The sequence below is a fragment of the Eleutherodactylus coqui genome, chromosome 4 (genome assembly GCF_035609145.1).
Source record: "Eleutherodactylus coqui strain aEleCoq1 chromosome 4, aEleCoq1.hap1, whole genome shotgun sequence".
NCBI classification, from domain to species: Eukaryota; Metazoa; Chordata; class Amphibia; order Anura; family Eleutherodactylidae; genus Eleutherodactylus; species Eleutherodactylus coqui.
The window spans coordinates 16,941,340-16,950,047 of NC_089840.1; positions in this window are offsets into that span (position 1 = coordinate 16,941,340).

Sequence of the window (8,708 nt, forward strand, 5' to 3'; positions counted from 1 at the left end):
GATATGAGAGAGAGAGATTAGATAGATAGATAGATAGATAGATATGAGAGAGAGAGATTAGATAGATAGATAGATAGATAGATAGATAGATAGATAGATAGATATTAGATATATATGAGGGAGAGATAGATGGATAGAATATAGATAGATAGATAGATATTAGATAGATATGAGAGAGAGAGAGATGAGATAGATAGATAGAGATAGATAGATATGAGAGAGAGAGATTAGATAGATAGATAGATAGATATTAGATATATATGAGGAAGAGATGGATAGATAGATAGATGTGTGAGAGAGCGATAGATGGATATATATATATATATATATGTATATATATATATATATATATATATATATATATATATATATATATATGAGAGAGAGATAGCAGTTAGAGGGGCATTCCAGTGTTTTGGTTTTTTTTATCCATTCATTATGTAGCTATATCCCAGTATACATAAGTGAGCCTTTGCTAGTTATTCCTTTCTTTCTAAAACTCCTGGTCTCTTTTTCCTCAGATGGTCATGTGATCTGAATTCTGACCAGCTCAGATCTACTTGGGGTCAGTTGGATTCAGTTACTAGTCAGTTTCTCCGTTTGTGTGATGCTATTTTATGGTCCTACCATAGAAACTGCCTGGAAGAGGACACAGACGCTTCTGTCACAGTTACTGATGATGATCACACGGCTCCTCTTATGCAGAAATAATAGAGATTAGAGGTCATCCTCCTGAAATTGAAAGTAAAAATATTTCAGCACTAAATTGGTGGCTGGTAAGCATCAGGCAGGGGGCTGCACTGCAGGGTAGTGGCTGGAATACCAAAGTATGATAGGCAACCAGGTGAGGTGGATGGGGGAAGGGGGGCAGATATGGAGCAAAAATGTTTTTGCCAGAGTAGCCTTTTAAAGTATAGCTGAGATAATTAATACTCATCTTTCCTGCTCCCATTCCATTCCTCTGGTGCCCAGTCACCTGCCGGTTTTCACTCCCAGGAGCAGGGAGCGATCATGGGCATCACCAACACCAGGGTCTTGTGACTGCTGAAGCCGATTACTGGCTGACTTTAGCTGGTGATTAGCTGCAGCAGTTATATGTCCTGCTGTCAGGAGGTGAAAACAAGGGAAGGACCAAACACCAGAATGATGTGAGTGGCAGAGGAACAGGAAAGTAGTACAGCTTCTTTTATGTTTGTACAGCATGCTAAGCAGGTCTCCAGATTACCGCTTGGGATCACCAAGTCTAAAGGCTCATCTACACGCAAAAACAATCTGAAACGACTGAAAGATTGACAGTTCTAGTGATCATTTTATATAAAGAACTAATGGGCACCAATGCCCATTAGCACTTTATCAGCTTCATTTGCATGTAAATGAGCTTCTAGCAGCTGTTTACAAATCGCACAATGCATGTGGTCTAGACTTTGCACTCAGCTGCATTTTCTTTGCATGGGCTGCTGCAGGCTGTTAGCTGAATACAATGTAATCAGCTGCTCCTGTGGAGACATCAGTGTGTGGTCCCTGCTATTGCTCCCTGGCTGAATGATGAATTTTATGCTCGCCTAAAAATCATCGTTCATCTGAAGAGTGAAAGATAAAGGAATTTACACGCAATGTTTATTGCTCAAAGGCATCATTTGAACAAATTTTGAGCAATAATCGTTGCGTGTAAATAAGGTTTAAGAGTTGCAAGTGAAGGCATCTGAAGAGACATGAAGTGTGTTTAAAGGGGTTATCTATAATTGCCAGAAAGGGTCTAATATTTCCAAAAACAGCAATCCATGGGCTGTATCTGACATTGCAATAGTCACATGGGTGGGAATGAGGTGCAACACCAGACACAACCTATAGGCAAGAGTGGCGCAGTTTCTGAGCAGAAAAAAGAAGGACAACCTGTTTAAGGTCTTGTCACCTATACCATTCACTGGAAGGCTGTAGCTGCTGCAGGTGTGACTTAGGGTGCATTCAGACGACCGTATATAAGCTGGGTTTTCACGCCCATCCGATATACGGCGTCTCTCTCTGCAGGGGGAGAGTGCAGTGCTCTGAGCTCCCGCCCCCTCTCTGCCTCCTCTCCACCCCCTCTGTGCCGCTTTACACTATTTGCAATGAGAGGAGGTTGAATGGGGGCGGGGCTAAGTTCCAGGAATTAGCTCCGCCCCTGTTGCACCTCTCCTCATTGAAAATTGTGCAGGGGGGGGGGGGGAGAGGGGGCGGGAGCTCAGAGCACTGCTCCTGGCTCTTCCAGTCTCCTCCTCCTGTAGAGAGAGACGCCGTATATTGGCTGGGCGTGAAAACCCAACCGATATACGGTCGTCTGAATGCACCCTTATACTGTAGAGTTCAGGGCTACACTTTCTGTGACTTTGAAGTTTGTGTATAAAATATAACAAACATTAACTTAATACTAAGGAGATTTATGTTCTGTCCAAGTTTATGGCTCGGACAGAGCTCAGACCCATTAAAATCAGTGGGGCTTTTCAGGCCAGCATTTTTTTTCATGGATTGATTGTCTGTGTAAAAGTAGAGCCAGCTGTCTTCTGCAACGAGCACCAGACGCAGGTAAACTCCCTCCTCCTGCCTTTTTTTCAGCTCCCATAGTAGTCTATGAGAGCTCCCTGCAATTTTCGTCAAAAGATAGGATATGGCTTATCTTTTAATGTTTCAAGTAAAAATCACGGCTAAAAATCACCCATGTAAATGAATGCATTGGAATCCAATGCTTTACATGGTCACAATGTTCCGTCAATCTCTTCTTGCAGCTAATAGCTCCGAGAAAACTCTTGTATGAATAAGGCCTTAGTGCAGTTTCACATGGGCACATTTGAATGTTCAAAATCTGCACACGAGAATAGATTTCATGCTGATTTTTATTTTTGTGTGCGCACCAAAGGCCCCATAGGAGTCTACGGGGTGGTAGATAAGTGTGCACCCGATTCCTGCGTAATTGCACTAGACGCTGCATAATTTTGCAGAAAATAGAACAAATCTGGTACTAATTAGGTTGTACAGCCTTTAAATCAATAAAATGTGTAGACATGCGCGCCATAGCGTGAAGCCCACGGCGCAAAGATGTTGCACTATTGAATGCATTTTCTTGCCAATGCTCATGTAAATCCTTAATGTGTTAAATGCCCAGCTGGAACAAACTGGACCTGTCATGTCTTCGTGTTGGTGGGGCCGGCTGCGTCGCTTTGTAGTCACAGACCTGCTGATTGAATTATGTCTTTCCTTTGGTTATACTTTCATCGTTCCCCCGTTTGGTCTCTTCTTAGATTCGGTCCCGATGCTGTAACTGGTTTAAGTTCTCAGTCCCCACAGCTCACTATCAGTCAAGTCTGACGTCATCCATTGACAGAGAGCTGTGGGGACGGCTCACTTGACATATTCACAGCGCCGAGATCCGAATCTTAGAAGAGGCAGTAAAGGGAATAGGTGTGAGTATAAACAAAAGAAAGACATGGCTGGAGTCAGTGGGCTGCGGCTGCAAATCTATACAGCCAGCGATGCTGACATAAAAACATATCAGTCTTCGTTAAAGGGAATGTGTCATCAAAAGATGATGTTATATAAATCACATTTTTGTGTTAAAAAATAGAAATATTTTAAGGATTTTTCGTGTTTTTTTAAAAAATTTTCGGTCAGAATCTGTATTTTTTTTAAAACCCTCCATTTTCACATTGTCTGTTGTGTAGATCTGTGCAGTAGTTTTGGAGAAACTTGGCTTTTAACTGCCAAAAGTAGTCCTAGATATTCATGAACTGCAGGCTACCTACACCCACTATTCCCTCCAGTCTATGATTAGCAGCTCTCTGCTTTTTTACTGTGCATAGAGAGTGAGCTGCCAATCATTGGCTGGTGTGGGTGTGGCTTGCTTGTATCTCATGAATATGCAGATCTACTTCTGTGTCTGGCTGCTACTAAGAAAATCCTACTTTTTCCAAAACTACTGCACAAATCCACGCAGCGGACACATCACTGCAATCAGTATGACAGGCAGTACCTTAGGCCAGCTGCACACGGGCAGGTCGGATTCCACATGTGGAATCCTGCAGCAGAATCTGACCATGTGTCCAGCCGACATCCGCACATACCTGCCTTTCTTTATCTTCTCTGTACTGTGGATAGTCCGCACGGCGAGCCATCAGACATGCACAGTACAGATTTTTTTTAAACCACTGCTTTTTCCGCGTCATCACCTAGTGATGATGCGGAATCCGCGACCTTCCTGCAATCTCATTGCCGAAGAGCATGGATTGGACGGCTTCCATTTAATTCAATGGAAGCCGTTCTTGTGTAATTCGCGCAAAAATAGAACATGCTGAGATTTTTCCCCTGGGAGCGGAAAATAGCAGTTTATTTCCACTTGTATAGAGGAAAAAGGGGGACGCCCCCCGCTCTGGATTCCGCAATGCAAATACGCCTGTGTGCAGACAGCCTTATGGCACTCTCGGTGCCGGTCACCCCCATAGTCATGTACAGGCAACAGAATAACATATCCTACACTCAGAAAATTAATACAGATTAGTTCTATCTGGTTTTAGTTAATACAAAAAAACCCATTAGGTTTTATAGTCTCTTTAATGTTATATGTTTTGGTGTCTTTTGTTGTCTCATTTATGTTAGTATTTGTTACATATGTGCTGCAAAGGATACAATGTTCACATGATTTGTAAACAGTTAAACCTCTATGATGATGAAATGTCACCCATTTTTACCTGGATTCCTAAAAGGCTCGCCGATGATCAGTCCTTCCAGTTCACAAGCTTTGGGTTAAATATATTATAATGGAGTTTTATGAGTGTTGCAGATCTAATACCTACAAAATGCTTTCACATATTCCACATCTCCATCTCTCCAGCTATTAACTTAAACACAAACTTAGGAACAGGACATTTTGCTGCCATTTACACTAGAAAATATGTGTTTCAGGTTCCTAATGCTCAACAAAAAGGTTCTAATGCCCCCAAATATAGTATCAAGTAAAATGGGTTATGAGAAGATACATAAATGAAAACAAGAAACGCCTGCTATTCCGAAGAGCCGCGGCATGAATGCGTCCTCATATGTCCAGTAGATTGCATAACCAGCAGCTGGAATGTAACAAGAAGATTATTTTGTGACAGATATTCTAAACAGACAACAATGTGAACATTATCTGCTGTACTGCGCTAGATAGAGCCGACCTGGTGACTGCTGGGAGACAGTATGAGCTGCATCTTTCATTAGGAACAGCCCAGAGGCAGAAGAACAGAGGAGTCTTGTGATCACACACTGGAGCGTGTGTACAATACAGTATTATCATGCATACTGATACATGGCAAGTCATATCGAATGGCCCCTTTATTAGAGCCCCCGGCCCTCTCATGACTGTAGCTGCCCTGTATGGAAATTAGATCTGAGACCCCAGAGTGCAGCATAAAATTATGTGACAAGTTTTTTGTGAATTAGTTTCAGTTTAGATGGGGAAATCCAGCAATTTGAGTAACTTCCAACAAGGCCTGGACATTGGTGCTAGACTTGACTAGATGGGGCCAGGATTTCACTGCCAACCGTTAGAAGAGTATATAAAGAATGGTATAGTAGCATAGTATGCTAGGATGAAGGGAGACAATGTCCTTCTAGTTCAGTCTGTAACCCCCACCTTGTTGATCCAGAGGAAGGCAACAAAAACCCAATGAGGCAGAAACCAATTAGCCCATTTGGGGGGGGGGGGGGGAGGGAATCCTTGACTCTATAACCGCAGTTAGAATAATCCCTAGTTCAACGTTTGAAAGTTCCTACCTGACTCCTAGACCCCTGGTTATTTAATGTCTATATCCTGTAATATCATAGCGCTCTACAAAGATGTCTAGTCCCCTCTTAAACTCCTCTATCGATTTTGCCATCACCACATCCTTAGGCAGAGAGTTCCATAGTCTTACTGCTCTTACAGTAAAGAACCCCCTTCTGTGTTGGTGATGAAACCTTCTTTCCTCTAACCATAGAGGATGCCCTCTTGTTACTGTCACAGTCCTGCGTACAATAGATGTCACAATCCTGGGTATAATAGATGACGGGATAGATCCTTGAATTGTCCCCTAATGTATTTATACATAGTTATTTGGTTGCCCCTACCGTCTTTTTTTCCAGGGTGAATAATCCCAATTTTGATAGCCTTACCGGGTATTCGAGTCCTGCCATTCCAATTATTAATTTAGTTGCCCTTCTTTGAATCCCCTCAAACACTGCAACGTCTTTCTTGAAGATCAGTGCCCAGAACTGTACACTGTATTATAAAGGAAAAACATCCAGCGAAAGGGGATCCTGTGGATTGAAACAACTTGTCACCAAAAGGGGTCAGAGGAGGATGTCAGGAATCGTACTGATGGACAGATGATGCACAGCTACACAGACTGCAGCCTAATACAACACTGGTGCTCCAAATAATGTGTTTGAATGCACAACTCGCTGTTGCTTACCACGGATGTACTACTGTGTTTCCCCGAAAATAAGACAGTGTCTTATATTAATTTTTGTTCAAAAAGGTTTAACTTTTTTACATGTATAGCTGCCTGGACACTATTTAAATTGTCTTTTTAAATTAACTGTTAGCAGGGCTTAATTTTGGAGTAGGGCTTATATTTCAAGCATCTTCAAAAAGTCTGAAAAATCATTTTGTATCCTCAAAAATTCTGGAAAATCATGCTTTGTCTTATTTTCAGGGAAACAGGGTATAACAGTAGGCGACCGGTTCCAGCACCATTGTGTCTAAGAGAAACAGAAGGGTGAGACTCCAGCAGGGGCAAAAATCGTATCCCTGAACAGTGGAAAAACATTTTTTGGTCAGATGAATCCAGATTTCTGTTGCCCCGTGCTTATGGGAGGTCAGAATTTGGCACAAGCAGCATTAATTAATGACCCCTTCCTGTCAGCCGGTCAGAACATGTCAGCCCCTCCATCTAATCCGCAGCAACAAAAAGAAGCTTCCTGTCCGCAGGGGCCGATATTCCTGCCGAACAATCTGCTCACCTTGTGGGATCTATGCTGCAGTGAATTTCTGCAGTTCTGAAGACCAAAGGAGGTCCAATGCTCTACTAGACGAGAGGCTATAATAAAGAGGCCAGTCAGTGTATGCTGTATCTTTAAATATCTGTGCATTCTTTGTAACTGTGGTTAGCCATCATAGATGTGATTCAGGGCGGTTTCAGATGTCCGTATGCGCAACTACACTCGCCGGTACAGAACGTGGTTGTGTATGAACAAGGTTTTTTTTACTCGTCTGCCGTTCAAAAAGAGTTTGAAAAAAAATAGCGTGAAGATATGTCCTGCCCAAACTTTCTCCCACGCAGTATTAGCTACATGCGGGAAAGATATGGCAAGTGCGATCTTTTCTCGGACGTACATTTAACGGGCGAGAATCCCGATAGTGAAAACGAAACCACTGAAATCGATTGAAATCAGTGGTTTGGTTTTGTCCCGGGAGAAAACACGCCCCATGTGTTTAAGCCATTAGGATGTTGTCAGCGTTCATTTTTGTAAATTTCTGCTCCCTATGCCCAAAAATAGTAAAATATTTTATGCTCACCTCTCCCAACTCCCTGCAGCTCTAGCACTGTGACTCTATTCCCCGTGCCGGATCCCGCAGGCTGCTGTAGTCAATCACAGACCTCAGTGCTCCAACACTGAAGTCTGCAAATAAGGAAGATGGAACAATACCTCTGCAGCGCCACCTATCGGATGGCAGTATTCCTTCAAATCAATGTCTGACCCTTTATACAGGTCTGTAGAGCAAGGATTGGGAATTGTCAAGCGTTGCTCTACAGACTTGTATAAAGGGTCAGACATTGATTAGCAGGAATGCTGCCATCCGATAGGAGGCGCTGCAGAGGTATTGTTCCATCTTCCTTATTTGCATACTACCCAGAGGAGCATAGTTGGCCTTATAACTTTCCTTACTCACCTTCTTGGTGCTCTCCCTAAGGAGTGATGTTACCCTTCCCAACCAACACTAAAGTCTGTAATGGACTGCAGCATCCTGTGATATCCTTTATACAGCCTGATTACAGCCTGCAAACAAAGCGTCATAAGAGAGTTGGAGTGCTAGAGCTACGGGCTGCCGGAAGAAATGAGTTTACATTTTTTTAATTGTTTTTAGGCATGGGGAACAGGAATTAAGAGGAAAACTAACAACCCAGAAATCCCCTTTAATCACCACGTTAACAGAGATTTTGCATTTCTTCCCCCTTTTTTAGCCCTGGCTTCCAAGATCCATTACTTTTTAATTTTCCCATTGACATACTCACATGAGGGCTTGTTTTTTGGAGGCTAGTTGTGTTTTTCTAATGCTACAATGTAATGCACTACATAAGGCTGCATTCCCACGAATGTATATCGGCTCGGTTTTCACGCCGAGCCGATATACGTTGTCCACATGTGCAGGGGGGGAGGATGGAAGAGCCAAGAGCAGGAACTGAGCTCCAGCCCCCTCTCAGCCTCCTCTCCGCCCCTCTGCACTATTTGCAATGGGGAGAGGCGGGACAGGGTGGGGCTAAGTTTCAGCAAATTAGCCCCGCCCCCAGAGAGGGATCGGGAGCTCAGTTTCTGCTCCTGGCTCTTCCATCCTCCCCCCCCCCTGCACACGAGGGCAACGTATATCGGCTCAGCGTGAAAACCGAGCCGATATACGTTCGTCTGAATGCAGCCTTATGCATAGAAAATTGGTAAAT